Raw genomic sequence first — 16,650 nt, forward strand, 5'->3', positions numbered from 1 at the left:
TTTCTGCCAAGCTCTTATGGGTTTTGTGAAATCTTATCATTCACAGCACCGCAAAACAAACAATTCTATGTACACTTCCCTGTTTCTGCCATCAATTTGCACCTGGGTTGGTGGATCCACTTTCAAGACCAACAAAGGAAAACTTCTTTAGATTCATGCTAGAAAAGACCTTACCTTGTTCCACTGAGCTCATAAACTGCTGGGAAGCATTGGGGTTTCTCAGTGTAGGTTCACAAGTCAGTCTCTAAGAAGATATCTACCCCATGCAAACACCCAGTGAAGCAGACTCTTTTCTTAAAGGGTTTAGTAGATATGACAGCACTAGTAATATTGATAAAATGAGTGCACCAAACCCCTCTCTATGCAATATCACTATGAGTTAAAGCTTCAGACACACACATTAACAAAGTGACAAAAATTACTCAATGATCCCATTTTCTTCACAAGAAGCCAAAACTTAAAGAAGCAACTCCATGACCCGTGCTGCAGGTAAGTAATATATTTTCAGTCTAAACTGTCCTGGAGGCCTGTGACAATGCTTATAGCTCTGTAAAAATGGACAATAAAATCTTTAAAAGAATTTTCCGAGGTCAAACTAAAAATTTAGCACTATCTAAATGGTGCTTGATGAACTAAAATTCTAGTTAAAAAAAAAAACGTTATTTTAATGAACAGTGACTTTCTGAGTCACTGGTGTCTCCAAGGTACTTTTGTGGGGGGTTTTTTGTTTTGTTTTGTTCTGGGCTTAAAGAACAAACATTCATTTCCCAAAGATCTGGAGGCTGGGAAGTCCAAGGTCAAGATGCCTGCAGATGAGGTGTCTGGTGAGAACCCACTTCCTGAGTCTCAGAGGGCTGTCTTCTGCTGTGTTTGAGTGAGGGAGCTGAAAAATATGGAACACTTCACGAATTTTCATCTCATCCTTGTGCAGGGGCCATGCTAATCTTCTCCGTTTCATTCCAGTTTTAGTACTATATGTGCTGCTGAAGTGATCACTTCAAGACACCTTTGGATCTTAATCACTCACTTGTTCTTTGATCAAATGGAAAACCACTGCATTAATTCCGTTTGGGCAAGTTGTCACTATGACCTTACTTGGTCTTGTTGCTTCTTGCTGGAGAGATTCTTCTCTACTCCTGTCTCTATAAGTCAGGGGCTTTTACCGGTGATCGTGACCTGACTGTAAAATTCTAGTTTCTAAAAAAGCAGAATGCAAGGCTATTAGTTGGTCTAGAATGAGTTTGTCTCAAAACATGTTTTGTTAAATACGTTGATTTCCTGAGCTGACCACTGACCAAAGTAATATTCTGCTGTCTCTGTCATCAGTAGCTTTAACCTGCTTTTCTATCTCCCAATCCAAGGCTGTCCCCAAAACTTCACTAGATGAACCTTAAGTCAAAATACCCAAGTTCTGAGGACTGCATCTATCTCAAAAAAGAACATGACATTCTAATTTATTTAAACCTCACTTTACAGATAATCTTGGCTCAGAATTAAACAAAAACTTAAATAGAAAACTCAATCAAACAAGTTATTCACATGAAGTCATAAACCAGCAACCATCCACCCATGCACCCACCCACTCATTCAGCCCACAAATATTATTGAGCACTTACAAAGTGCCCACGTGCAGTATTAATTGCTTGGAATGGCTCTGTGAGGAAAACAGACAAAATCCCTGCCCTTACGAAGCTCCCATTATAGTGGGGATGGAGGGAGGAGTGGGGGAACAGAGAAGGGTGCTGCTCGGCTGGTGCCAGTACCTCTAAAGGGGGTACAGTGAGGCTGCTTCTGCAGGTGTTAAAAACACTGCAAAGTGGATTCAGCTGCTGCTACAGGAAGGAACTGCCACTGCTGGGGTGAAGATCTGTAGCTGGAGAGATGTTCACCGGAACAGGAAGCAAACTGGGAGGAGCAAGTCCCTTCCTCCTCCTCCATTCTGCAATCTCCCTCAGGCATTGTCTATGCAGAGTCTAACGGGGACCAGCTGGCAAAGCAGAAATGTAGTTTGCAGAGTCCCAGCACCAGCATTGCAAAGAATATAGGAAGGTGAGTTGGAGCTAAAATAGCTTGTAACTGGCACAATAATGAAAAGATAATTTAGGTTAGAAAATGATAAGGGCTTTGGGGGGAAGAAAAGAGCAAGGTAAAGAGGATCAGGAGAGTGTTACATTTTAAATAGGTCAATCAGGGTGGGCCTCATTGAGAAGATGATTTTTGAGTTATAACTTAGAGTGATGAGATGCACCACTAATCTAACAATGGTCCTATCCAAGATGTCTTCCAGTCAGTCACTGCACTGCCAGTAATTGTCCAAGGCCAGCAAAATTCACTCCTTCAGGCCTTTCTTACCCAGATTTATATTTGAGACAGAACTCCTCCTATTTCTCACATTTCCTTTCCCAATCCTATGTAAACAGATGCTTTAAACTGAATCTCAGGAACAAAGCCCTTTCCTAAAACTGAAAAGATACCTGATCTGAGGAGGAATCACCTGGCATGACTCCATATTCCAAGAACATTCTAGAGAAAGCTTCTTCTCCGAAACACTTACCAGTTACACACACACACACACACACACACACACACACACACAGAGGCATTCTTCAGCCTATGAGACTATTGATGCCAAGGCTGGGAATAAGCAAATTTGTGAAAGTTGTCCAATCATCTAAGAAACCATTTTAGGGGGAATTCCCTAGTGGTTCAGTGGTTAGGATTCTGTGCTCTCACTGCCAAGGGCCTGGGTTCAATCCCTGGTCAGGGAACTAAGATCCCATGAGCCGTGTGGTGCAGCCAAAAAAAATTTAATAATAATAAGAGTAATGCTGCAGCTTTGAGCTTTCAGAAACCATTTTAAACATTTGCATATTCCACTATGTAAAATATAAGGGCTTTTCAGATAAAAAGTAAAAGCCTGGGTAGAGTGACCCACAGAACCAAGTAGCCTTGAAATACAGATTAAAACCATGAGGAGACATCACAACACTCCCATCAGAATGGCTGAATTAAAAAGACTGACTAATGTTCACAAGAACTTGGAGCAACTGGAATGCTCATCTCTTGCTGGTAGGAATATAAGGTGGTGCAACCTCTTTGGAAATCTGTTTAGCAGAATTTTCTAAAGCTAAATATATGGCTACCTTCTCATTCAGCAATACCAATCCTAAGTATATACCCAAGAGAAATGGTTGCACAAAAAGACATGTACAGAATGTTCCTAGTAGCTTGACTTGTAATAGCCAATGACTGGGAAAAATTCAAATTAGTCAACAGATGAATGGGTAAATAAACTGCGGCAGAGGCATATAATGGGCTGCTACTCAACAGCAATGACAACAAAACAGCCCTCTGTACACTTGTCCATGCAGGACCCTATGGGGCCTTCCTGGGACAGACCTCCCTATGTCCTGCACCTTCCTCTTGTTTGTAGAAAAATTTTAGCCTCCTAGGCCTTCCCCAAATTCCAAAGAATAAATTTAATCAGAGAAGTGAGAAAATGCAGAAGCAAAGGGAAACAGTCAAGCAAGACAAAATAATAATAGTTTAGCCGTTAAACAGAGTCAGGGACGTTTAGTTCCTCCTCAAGTGCTATAGATAATATTCTGAGCTATATCCGTTGAGCTGTTTTGCAGATACTGAAACCCCCACCAGATGGAAGAAGTTAACTGTATGCTGTCTGCAAGCATGGAGACCCCAGACCCCAGAAGGCTGATGGTGTTGACTCCCAGTTACCTCACTACCAACCAATCAGAAGTATGTCCACAAGCTAGTCATGCACTCCATAATCCCCCTCCCTTACCCTGTCTTTAAAAACCTTTCCCTGAAAGCCATCAAGGAGTTTGGGCCTTTTGAGCATTAGCTGCCTGGACTCCTTGCTTGGTGCCCTGCAATAAATGGTACATATTCCTTCACCACAACCGGTATCAGTAGATCAGCTTTACTACACGCGGGCAAGCAGACTCAAGTTTGGTTCCATAACACACTCAATAACTTCGATGAATCTCAAAAACAAAAATATTGTGCAAAAGGAGCCACACACAAGAGCACATACCGTATGTGCAAGAACAGGCAAAACTGATGATAATAGAAGTCAGAACTGTGGTTACCTCCAGTAGCGGCGTGGTATGGACTGGGAAGTTTTGAGGAAGCTAGCTGGGTTGCTGAAAGCATTCTCCACCTTGATCTGGGTGGTGGTCATGTGGATATGTACATGTGTGAAAATCCATCAAGCATTTAGGATTAGCCTGGCTATGAACTTTGTAATCTGTGTGTTATCCCTCAATAGATAAAAGAAAAAGAGAGGAAGAGAGGGAGGCAAGCATCTTTCCTTAGGGAAGCATGGTAAGAAATCAAATAGTCTATAATCGTCAGCTGACTGCTCAAAGAGAAGTATGTGCTCAAATCTATCAAATATGATGCAGCTTCATCAATCAAGAGAAACACATCAGAACAAGCCAATTATAAACAAAATTCAAGCTGCTGTAAAATCTTTGAAGGTTATTCTAGTCAGCTCCACAAACTGGACAAGTACCCTTAAAAAACCCTTTAAAATACTAAAAAGTTTGTCCTGTGTTTCCTCTTATATGACAAATAGTGATGCCTTAAATCTTCCTATGGACAAATTAAAGCAAGTCCTAATCAAAAAGGCACTTAACCAAATATATACATTAATCAAAAAAGGAAACAAATAGTTCTGATATCATTTGATCAGTATTCTTTAGACTAGTAGAGGAGAGTGTGGAATTTGGCTGGCGCTCAGTGTTTGAACAAACAGTTCAAAAATTATGCTTCTCTGTCTCCACAATAAAATACAAATATCTGAAACCACCTAACCAAGTGGATGTCATAAGCCAGTTCATTAATTGCAAGATATTTTTCAGACAGCTGGTCAGCTACACAAGTCCCCCACCCCTACCCCTACTGAAGGACAGTTCAGGAGATATAAAAAAATATTTGATTAGTAAAGAAACAACACAATGTCCAACATCAAGGGCTATGTAAGTAGTGATAAAGCCATATCGTGTAATATTGTGTAGCACTTAAAAATCATGGAGTAGAAGTCTACTTATTGACATGGCCAATAAACACATAAAAAGATGCTCAGCTTCAATGAAAATCAAAGAAAAGTACATTTAAACCTAAAGAAATGTATTTTACAAGATTATCTGTAGTAAAAAAAAAAAATCTAGGAACAAGCTAAATGTCCATCCACAGGGGGATTTTGTAATAAGTTATAGTGTACCTATACTGTGGAATACTACACAGAGCAAAGAGAATGAAATGCACTGACAAGGAAACACAACTATTGTATATAATGAATTATTTTGAAATTTTATTTTATTGAAGTAGAATTGATTTACAATGTTGTTAATTTCTGCTGTACAGCAAAGTGCCTCAGTTATACATATATATATATACATTCGTTTTCATATTCTTTTCCATTATGGTATCACAGGATATTGAATATAGTTCCATATGCTATACAGTAGGACCTTGTTGTTTATCTGTTCTATATATAATAGTTTGCATCTGCTAATCCCAAACTCCCAATCCATCCCTCCTCCACCCCCCTATAATGAATTACTTTTAAAGCCACAGAAGAATCTGTATAAAGAAGCTTTTCCACTTAAATTTCAATGTCTATAGATGCACAAAAAGAAAAACTCCAGAAAAAAGAATGTCAACACTTCCCTCCACCAACAGATGGCACCGACTATAGTGAAAGGTCATTTGAGACCTGCCATGGTGAACAATACAGTCCATGACTCAACTGTGTTGACATCCTTGTGCCCAAGTAATTGTTCACACGTTGTCAACTCCATAATAACCAATAAGCATAACACCCGTGAGAATCTTGAAAGCACTAATAAGAGGCAAAATTACAAAAGTAACCAATGTAGAAATAACATTTACTTTGAAAGTGGTGAGAAAATGAGGAATGGAAAGTTACAGGTGCATCTGGAAGGAATTGTCACCGTGAGAACAGTTTTAAAGCACAAAAAAATAAAGCATGCAATAAGGAAAAGAGCTGTGTCTATTCAACCCAAACTAAGCAGAAAAGAAAAAAAAGAAAAGTGAGACTGATGAAATGGAAAAAGTTTCAATCTGTGGCTAAATGATCAGGATCAAATCAGCTATTGATCAACTAATTTGTCTGGAAGTAAGAAGTGGAAAGAGTTAAAGGTTAAGCCCAAATTGACATCAGCTCTTATGAACTTAAGGAGAGGGAAGGGGATGAGCCCCAGGGCTGGGAGCACCCCCTACCCCAGTTAACCCCAGGTGACAGAGGATGGCTCCTGGTGCCGGCCTCCCCCCACCAAGCAGCTCCACTGCTCTTGGTTTCCCCTCAACTGCCTAGAGAGAAGCAACCTTGAGAGGCGGCAGTCTCCCTAAATTGATTCCCCAGCCCTGAAGATTGGAGAAAGAGGGAAGAGTAAATCATGTTTCTGTTTGCATCCTAACCCTTTTAGGGCTTTTTGAATGGCCAACATCACCCCACATGAGACAGGAGGGATTCGACAAAAACTGGTTAGAACCTACTAGGCCCAAGATGGCGGAAGATTCGACTTCCAGTAGACCTCGAGCCTCATTATACGCTCATTGTAATACATTAGCATAAGCTAAGTGACACAGGCACAGGTGCCATGACAGTTCTGAGGTTTACCTAAAAGGCCAAAAGGGGGGGGTGGCCCAATTCCTGGAAATCCCTGCCCCTTCTCCAAAATAGTTGGAATAATCCTCCCACTCATCAGCCTATGAAATTACCCAGCCCATAAAAACTAACATATTTCAGGGCGCTATCACTTTCCAAAACGACCCTATGCCCTGGGACCAGTCTCCCTTCTCAGAAGGACAGCATTCTGTCTATGGAATGTGTACCTCTCTAAATAAACTTGCTTTCACTTTACTATGGCTCGGTCTTGAATTCTTACTTGTGCAAAGCCAAGGACCCTCACTTGGCAGCCTATCCCATCCCTATCGGTCACTTGCCCGAGACCTGGGACGTGACCATCCTCTCGTGCCCCATTTTCCTGCAACACATAGACACCTGCCCTGGAGGAAGGTGAAGATTTGTTCTAAGACACTGGAGGGGTGTGGGGGTGGGCAGGGAAGCAAGGCAGACCCATAAACCAAACCAAACGAGCCCTAGTCGAACAGGCAGTTATCCAAGTATATATACAAATCCATAAACGGAAGCAAAATCATTTTTCTCCAGACCCACTCCCACCCCCTCCGCAGGCCTCACTTCGCACGTGCCCCCCTCCACTTAGCTCAGAAAAATACCTGGAACAACAGTGATTCATCTTAACACACAAATATAGAAGGAAACATAATTAACTGCAAATACTATGGCAAATATTAAGCCCACATATAAAAATTGAATATCACTCGAAATTTAGGCTTGAAATTATCACCCTTGGTCACCCATGGGGCAGGCAGGAAGCCTTTGGGTCCTGGGTTTTCGGCTTTGTGCCCTGTTTCCACCTCTCTTCCCCCACCCCGCCTCCGTGGGGCTTCCTTAATTTCCCAAAAGTCTGACCTCATCCTGAGAGCCCATTCACTTACCTATCACATACAAGAGGGCCCTTCCACATCATTTTCCATTTACTAGAATTTTCTTTTCACCATTTTTTCCCCCTCAGGAGGAACTTTTCCCTCCTTCTGGGAAAAAAGGGAAAAATTCCTTTCAATCAAGAGGTCAGTGACCATGACGTCCAGAAATGGTCCCCAATAAAGAGATTCATGGGTGAACAGGAATCTCCAAGAATTGCCACAATAACACACAGGGGTTTCCTTCTAAGGTTTGTGTGCACAAATGTGGTCCCATCAACAGAGAGACTGTGGTCCAACACTGACACGTGTGAAGGAGAAGGATGCCAGCTGCCTCCTTTCTGGGGTTCCTGGCCCCCTCTTGTATCTCTTCCAGGGCTGCCAGGAGGTGGCGTCTCCCATGTTCTCTGCCGACAGCCAACCACTCCGGACTGCACATCTTGTTGCCCCTCTTGGACCAAAGCCCCCCGTCTGCAGCCCCCACCGTGTCCTCAAAGGCCGCCCAAACCAATGCTGTCCAAGGCACTGGTCCATCGGTCCCTGTCACACTGGCCTGGACACCAGCACACCTGTGACTCGCCACTCATCCATCCGTAGCTTTGAGTTTCCCAGGCCATTGCCAATTCCTTAGCAACTGTCAAAGATAAACAAAGCTGGACATGAGTTAAAACGGCAAAAACAGATTTTATTCAGTAACTACCGACAGTAGGAGTATTGCTGAGCTCCACGCACTTTGCGCAGAGGTGACTAGGGCATTTTAAAGGGAGAATGAGGGAGTAGGGAGGGGAGAGACTGGGAGACTGGAGGCCCTATCCTTCCTGATGAGTGCCTTTCAAAGGGATGACTCTCAGGTCCTTGGAAAAGACACTCCTGAGTTGTAGGAGTTACATATACATCTCAAAGGGACAGAAGGAGAATAAGCCTTCAGAGACCTAGGTCAGGCATTGGCTAAAACAAACAGTAAATTCTTTTGACAGCCCTGAGCTTTTCCAGACAGGAAGGAACTCAAAAGCGGGTTCTGAGGTCTCTGGGACACAGCCTTAGGCTGCTAGAAGCCATGCTAGGGTTGGTCGCGTCGCTTAGTGTAGGGGTTTGGATGCAGTCATCGTGTGTCAAGAGTTCTTGCATTTCTCCTTACCTATCACCCAGATCCACACCCTTGGGCTCCTGACCTTGCTGTTGCTACCTGCCCGCCTGCCACCCACCTCAATTCTTGTCCACAAGCTGCCAACAGCACCACCCCAAATGCCACTTGGACATCTGACTCTGCAGCCTGCTTATCAGCTGCTGGCAGGGGAAGGACTCAACTTTCTCTTTGCTTGGGTTTCTGGTGCCGCAACTCTCAGCTTTTACACCAGGAGCTTTTTCCTTCCCCAGTGTAACCATGAGCCACTGGCAAGAGTTCCAGCTACTGCCTCACCCTGTGTGGAGGAGCCACCGCCCACACCTGTCCAAGGCCCCATAGCCGAGCCTGGCATGGCCACATTCCTTCTTCCCTATTGTCGCCTGTCCCGGGGAACACAATTCCACCTACAAGTGAGCTGATGTGATCCATTAACCCCCCCCACCCAGTCTACTCCCACCCCAACACCAAACATGCCCAGGTAAATTCAACCCCCAAGTGAGAGCAAAGTTCAAATTATTTTCCCTGGTGCACCTAGGCCTATGTAAATAAACAGCTCTAACCATGCAGGAGGGTAGAGTTTTACAGTGTTATCCAGTGTGGTTTTTGTTCCTGAATCCTTCCCCTCATCAAGAAGCAGCTAGAGCATTTGAAGCTTACCCTCCAGGAAGTCATGGAGAATGCAGCAAAACAGAAAGTCAATTCTTAGCTTTTTTAGTTTCAAAATAGACCTTTGAAATTTATGGCCAAGGTCATATTTGAAAAAAAGAGGGTGGGGGTGGGGAGGGGAAAAGGCTGTTGAATTTTAAAACCTAAGTCATGAAAGATTCAAAGCACAATATTTATGTCTCAATAAATTCAGAAGAACGTGCAAGAAAGTAAAAGCAGTTTTTCCAGCTGCAGGATTGAGAGGAGAGAGATGAGTTGGGGAGGAGAGCAGGGAAGCTTAAGTGTTAGTGTGTCACTGAGAAGGGGCCCTGCTCCCTGCCATCTTCAATCCCTGGCCCATTCCCAAGAATAGAATTGACAGTGGAATCCCGTAAAGGCTCACAGGGGACCCAAGAGCAGAGAATCACCCTTGCTGAGGCCCCAACCAACGCAACAGTTGACTGCAGTTGTATGAGCAGTCCCAGCCAAGACCAGCAGAAATGCCGCCCAGCGCAGCCCAAATAGCTGACCCACAGAAACCTGAGCAAATAATATGATTGTTGTTATAAGTCACTGAGCTTGAGAATGGTTAATTACACAGAAATAGATAAGTGAATTTGGACAAAATCGCTTTATTTGTTTACATTTGTACTGGGAAAAAGAAATAAGCAACAATCATTTCTATAGCAAGAGGGTTACGTTTTTAAAGATGGGTAAACCTATGTATGCTTTCTATATGCAGAGAAAATGTCTGGAAGGTCACAAAAGAGACTGAATGATGGCTGGGGAGAGGAGCTGTGGGAGAGGGAAGCATACTTTCCACATGTTTGAGAGTTTATAAATGTGCATTACATTTATAATAAAAGGAAATTCATTGAGTACTTGGCTATATACCAGGCACTGTGCTAGGCATTAGGATCAAAAAATTGAGCTAGACATTGTCCCTGCCCTCAGAAAGCTCCCGGCCTAACGGTGACAGCCATGCAAACAGACCACTGACAGCAAAGAGAGGAAAGGCATAAAGAAGCAAATGGACAATTTTATGGGGCAGGGCGGGGAATGAGCACACTGGGACAGACTGAGAAAGTTCACAGAGGAGGCTTAAAAATAAGTCAATGCTGGTGGCATAGATGGGGGAGGACCTGAGAGGAGGGGTGGAGGGGGGAGGCACTTCCCACCTCTGGGCTTCAGACCTTCCCTCATTCTAAAATGAGGGAATCAGGCTAAGTTATCTTGGACACCACTTCCAGTTCCGAAGCCCTAGGCCTTCCTTCACCTTCTCTCCCTCTGTTCAGGTAGCATATTCATCACACAGTGAGAATAAGAAAACTAATACCATATGTAGGCGAAGCTCAACATGCGGACAGAGCTGTAAACTGGGACTCAGGGATGTGAGTTTCTTAATCAGACTTCTGCAGGCAGATACTGTTTTGTCTTCTGTGATTCAAACACCACATGTGTGAATTTCAGAGGTCCAGTGTAGGGGAGGAAAAATATTTCCTCTACCTATCTTAATTAAGTTCCTCAGTTGGGGCTCTGTAACAAAAGACAGATTAACAAGAGAAAACAAACAGAATTTTGTCAACATGTATATTTCATATAAACATGGGAGAAACTCAGAGATGAGTAATTTAAGGAGATAACTTAGAACTCAGGCTTAGGTAGCTTATGTAGCATCTTCAACAAAGAACAATAGATTTGTAGAGCAATGGCAGGTCAAAAGAAAGAAGTTTTAGGCTTCAAAGGGCAACAAACTGTGTGAAAGTAAATACATGGGGGAAAATTAATGGTTGGTTTGTTTGTCTGTTTGTTTACAGTAACGTTTGTCTCTGGGCTGATAAGAGTCCAGAGTCTTATAGTAAAGGAAAATTTATATCCTGCCTTTAAGCAGAAATGGGGAAGGTATAGAGAGCTTTTCCTGCATTTGCTATTTCTTAATTGCCTTCAGCTCAAAATAATTCTTACATTAAAAAGGGATATTTTGACATATTCTCGTTTACTTCACAAGTTATGTAGACCAGCCATCCATCTGTAGATGGAATCACTGAAAAAAAATGGGGAATTACAAAACAGAGGACAGTGTCTTATCTTGGCACCCAAGGCAAGTTCCTAGAACCTCAGCAAACGGTGCAGTGGGTTGGGAAAGAACACTGGAGTCAGGAAACTGAGTTCAAATGTGGATCCAGCTGTGTGACCTCGGGCAAATTACTCACTCAAGGATTCTGTTTCTCCATTTACATGTTATTTACAAGTAACTGAGCCTCTATGAACTCACTCAAGACTTAAAATCAATTTCAAACATAATCACATTAAAACACACACACACCTCTGAAGGCAAAAATAAGTAATGAGTATTTTTCCTGGAATTATAGTACACATCACATAGCAAAACTTCCCCAAAATCTTGACTTTGTAGGGGAGGAAAAATAATTTTCCTTTTACACTTATGAGTTCTTAGCTGAGACCCTTGTAATAAAAAATAGAGAAAAGCATAAAAGAGAAAAGCAAACAGAAGTTTATTAACATGTATAGCTCATGTATACATGGGAGATACCCAGGAAAAATGAGCACCCCAAAGAGGTGGCTTTAGAATTCAGGATTAAATACTATTGTTAATAGGGAAAGAGGTAAGGGGATGTAGGCCTCTTAGGGGAGAGTATGTAATTTTGCGGAAAGATGAATGGGCTCTTAGAAGAATATGTGGGAGATAAGATAGTTTGTGACAAAGTTACCTGGGTGTGGTATTGACGTCCAGTCTCCTCTCCTATGATAAGAATGAATCTTCCCCTGTTAACGAAATTCCCAGGGAGGGGATTTATGACATCTGAGTTCCTCTGGGAGGATTTATCTTTAGGCAGATAGGGGAGTTCAGAGAAAGCCTGTCCATGCATTTGTTGTTTTTCAAATGCCTACAGTTCAAAATAATAGATATATCAAAGCAGCATACTTTGGGGCGTGGCATGGCCTAAACGCCTACAGTCATATTTTGTGGTGGCATACTCTACAGCCTTCAGCTCTTTCTTCAAATTCCTCTCCCTTTAGCAGCTGCCACAGTTGTCCCTCTCTCTGTCTCTCACACTTATATCTTCCAGCCCCTCTTCACCCTCTTAGCTGCTGATGCCCCTCCAGCCTCACCCCCCAGGTCCAGCTATTCCTTTCTTATGAAGAGCAGTGACTCCACCTAGCACCCTCCTTAGATGATTATCTACAACTATTCATTAAAATACTTTTGGTCTCCAAGACTGGATGAAGAACACAGACCTTGCCAAGTGTTTGGGAGGATTAAATAAGAAAAGTATGTCTAGTGCTGAGACAGAGAGAGCAGATACAGCAGATATGTGTTCCTCTTTTTGCCTTCCTTTCTCCTGGACAGTAGTGGATATTCAGAAGTGGAAAATGGGGCAGAAAAGCAAGCTGCCTTAAGGAGAACTGTCAACCACTGAAAACCAGACTTTGTACTGAGATTTTGGGGTGTGTGATTGAGTCCCCTCCCCACTATACACACATCTTTCTAAAGTACCCCCAATCCCCCTTCACCCAGTCACACTACTGCCCTTAAACATTCTTCCTTGTGGCCACTTCACTACCTGACTCTCTCCCCACCTGTTCTTAGCTACCTACCAGTAGGTATCCATGGAAACGTCCCTAAATAGGCAGGCAAGTTACTCACTGATAAAGGACCCTGCTCTCCCTTCTTGCTACCTTGAAATCCTTGCTCTACCCTTCTCACAAGGTATTGGTAGTGTCACCAAACCAAACATGGGTCCACTCACCCAATGTACAGCAAAGTCAATCTACTGACAACAGGTTGCAGTAAAGGAGAGTGCAGCTTTTATTGCAGGACACCAAGCAAGGAGAATGGGCAGCTCATGCTCAAAAGACCTAAACTCCCTGATGGTGTTCAGGGGAGGGTTTTTAAAGGCCACATTTGGGGTGAGGGTTGCAGCTCACAGACTTTCTTCTGATTGGTTTGTGATGAGGTAACAGGATGGTGTTTCAGGAATCTTAATCATCAACCTTCTGGTGGCAACCAGTCTAGGATCTACATGATTGTGGTCAGCAAGTAGTCACCATCCTCCATCTGAGTATGTGTGTGTGTGTGTGGGGGGGGTCTCAGTATCTGAAGAACAACTCAAAAATATGCATCAGATAGTTATGTATATCCCTTGAGGAAGAACTAGGACTCTGTTTTATCCATTGAACTATTGTTTCTAGACTGCTTTTCCTTTTTTTCTGCATTCCCTCACCTCCCTAATTAGTAATTGCTTGATTCTGTTCTTTGGAACTCAGGGAAGTCCTAGGAGACTAAAGCCTTTTTCTACAATCAAGAAACAGGGGACACAGAGGGGCTTTTGCACCTGGGAAGGCCCCACAGAATCCTGCTCAGTTTCAATCCCTGCTTTTCTTTGCTACTCCTCAATCCTGAGGGGAAGGGGGTGGGATAATAAAGGGAATACAGTTTTGAACTGAGAGGTTAATCATGAACCCAGCATGGGAACTCAGTTTTAGGGGAGCTCAGTTTCATTAGTTCTAGTCCCTGTGAGCAAAAACCAGTTGCACCCGGTCAGTGCTACCTCAAAACATGCTCTGTGGTAGTTTCTTCTAAAGTTAAACAGTATTTACCACATGACCCAGCCATTCCACTCCCGGTGTTACCCAGAAGAGGTTAAAGCACATGTTCACACAAGACTTATACACAAACGTACATAACAACTTTATTTGCAATAACTAAACACGGAAAACAACACAGATGTCTATCCGCAAGAGAATGGACGAGCTGTGGTCACGTTACGGAGTCCAAGCTTGTACTGCCCACCACACAACAGGCCAGCAAGTCAAGGGACGAGTTGTTGAACAAGGAAGAGTGAATTTACTCAGAAAGCCAGGAGACCAAGAAGTGTAGTGTCCCGAAGAACCAGCTTACCCAAGTTAGAATTCAGGCTTCTTTTATACTAAAAGGGGAGGGTGGGCTGGGGGGGTGGAGGGGGGAGAAGGAGGTAGCTGGTTGCTGTGAACTTCTTGGTGCTGGAACCCTTTGCTCCTGCAGCTGTCCCTGTAGGTCAGGTCACCGTGTTCCTATAAACCTCCCACAAGACAAATGTTATTCTCTGTTCTGCAACTTTTCATGTCTATACCAATGGAAAAGTGTTACACATTTAAAGGTCAGAGCCTTGAGGATGGGCTATCTTGTATATTTCAGGCTACAGGCAACATTCTTTCACAAAGGTGCAGAGTCAGCATGACTCAGCACAGGCAACAGAGCTCAAGGGTTAGCGCTAAAGGACTAGATCCAATATGGAGTCAGGCTTGTTCTCTGTTACAGTCACTCCATACAATAGCACCAGCAATAAAAAGGCATAAACAGGCAACCACACAGATGAATCTCAAAAACGTTATGCTGAACAAAAGACACATGCCACAAAAGTGCACATACTAGATGGTTCTATTTACATGAACTTCTAGAAAAGGCAAAATGAATCCATGGTGACAGCAGATCAGTGGCTGCCTGGGCCCAGAGGTTGGGGAGGTGGAAGGATAACTGCAAAGCAGCAGGAAGAAACTTTGGGGGGTGGTGGAAAAGTTTTATATCTTAATTGTAGTGGTCATTACCCAAGTGTATATACATTGTCAAATCTCATTGAACTGTGCACTTAAAATGGGTGCATTTTATTGGATGCAGATTCATCAGTAAAGTTGAGCTTTTAAAAAACTGTTCTGTTTCTGCAGGTCTCAGAGGCAGGCTCTGAATACAGCACCTGGTATGTAACAACTGATAGTAGTTATTCCAGTAGCCCAAGGAAAACCATTCCCAATCCCAAATCTGGGGTGCCCTGGAGAACAACCCCCAGAAGTCTTTCTCACCCAGGGTTGGGTTTGTGCACGTTCAAAAGCTGATTGAAAGGGGTTTCCTAACTCAGCTCTTCCTGCTGCGCCGGAGAGCAGGCCTGAACTATTTCAGGCCCAAAGGCAACATCCTTGAGAAGTTCTATCTGGAAGGAGTGGGAGATCGCCATGGCAACCTGTCCCAGGCCCAGCCCTGGCCAGCCTCCAAGGCACACAAATAAAGCCATTGGAATGTGGTGCAGGGCAAAGGGTGGGGTGGGGGGAGAAAGTTGCCAAGTTTCCATGAAAACCAATAATGTGAGGCCTGAGGCCCTGGGAGCTGTCAGGGAAGCTTGGGCCCCCACACGATCAGCTCCAGGGAAATATAACAGGTTCACAGACAGACAGACAGACAGACTTGTACACACACTCTGCTTGGAGAACAGCAGCGCTGCTTTTTGAAAAAAGAGGCCTGATGAAATGAGAGCCCTGGCTTTAGAGCCTGACAAACAGCCCTTCCAGTGCCCAGTGATACTTCCTAGTAACCTCAGGCAAGTTTCTGAGCCAGTTATCTACTTGGCCCACTCCCTCCCCTCTTTGCGCGGAGGTCACCTTCTCCCTGAGACCTTTCCTGGTAACCTTACATCAAACTGCAGCCTCCCCTGCCCCAAACGCCTGCTCTGCTTTATTTCTCTTCAGGGCACTTAGCACCACCTGACATATGAGACATTTCACTTATTCATCTCGTTTGTTGTCTTGTTCATGTCAGTTCCACAAGGGCGGGGATTTTCGTCTGTCCATGCTCTCTCACCAATGCCTAGAACAGTGCCTGGCACATAGTAGAAGTACACAAGGAACATGATGGAGCATGGACTTCTCTGTACATCAGCTTTCTCATCAGCAAAATGGGGATAATTCTACCACTGTGGGGTTAATGGGAGGGTTAAAGGAGTGGGTTTAAGGCTGTGAGGTAGGTGCCCAGCCCTTAGTGGGGTTCCACTACGGCAGCTCACAGTTAGAGTCTTCATTTAGTGAGGCTTAATCGTGAGCAGGTTCCTCATTACTGCCCTTCTGCACTTTGGTCCACATTTAAAAACAACTTTCCTGGGTTCTTACTTGCTACCCTGACCCGAGTCCAAGAACTTACCTGTGTCCATGTTCTGCAAAATCACTAGATATTAAAGACAATGTAATCAGAGATTTGATGCACAGAGGCATTTCTCTCTCTCTAAATATTTGTTAGGAGACTGAGCAAATGAACTAATTAATTCACAGGAAAACAAGGTCTTAAAAATGTACAGACGGGGACTTCCCTGGTGGTGCATTGGTTAAGAATTCATCTGCTAATGCAGGGGACACGGACTCGAGCCCTGGTCTGGGAAGATCCCACATGCTGCAGAGTAACTAAGCCCATATGCCACAACTACTGAGCCTGCACTCTAGGCCCGCAAGCCACAACTACGAGCCCCTGTGTCACAACTACCGAAGCCCGTGCACCTAGA

The 16,650-nt window shown here is 43.7% G+C and overlaps 1 long non-coding RNA gene and 1 other non-coding gene across 2 annotated transcripts; both read right to left on the reverse strand.

Moving 5' to 3' along the window:
- Positions 1-886: 886 nt before the first annotated feature.
- On the reverse strand, positions 887-996 carry LOC113622490 (U6 spliceosomal RNA). Its single transcript, XR_003433536.1, has one exon. It is a non-coding gene; the product is annotated as a U6 spliceosomal RNA (small nuclear RNA).
- A 4,499-nt stretch (positions 997-5,495) lies between these two features.
- On the reverse strand, positions 5,496-13,637 carry LOC113622049 (uncharacterized). Its single transcript, XR_003433396.1, has 4 exons — positions 13,099-13,637; positions 12,058-12,112; positions 10,662-10,861; positions 5,496-8,188 (listed from the first exon to the last, which is right to left on the reverse strand). It is a non-coding gene; the product is annotated as an uncharacterized LOC113622049 (long non-coding RNA).
- Positions 13,638-16,650: the final 3,013 nt, after the last annotated feature.

The sequence above is a fragment of the Aethalodelphis obliquidens genome, unplaced genomic scaffold (assembly GCF_003676395.1).
Source record: "Aethalodelphis obliquidens isolate GAN/ISIS:26980383/991018 unplaced genomic scaffold, ASM367639v1 scaffold9, whole genome shotgun sequence".
NCBI classification, from domain to species: domain Eukaryota; kingdom Metazoa; phylum Chordata; class Mammalia; order Artiodactyla; family Delphinidae; genus Aethalodelphis; species Aethalodelphis obliquidens.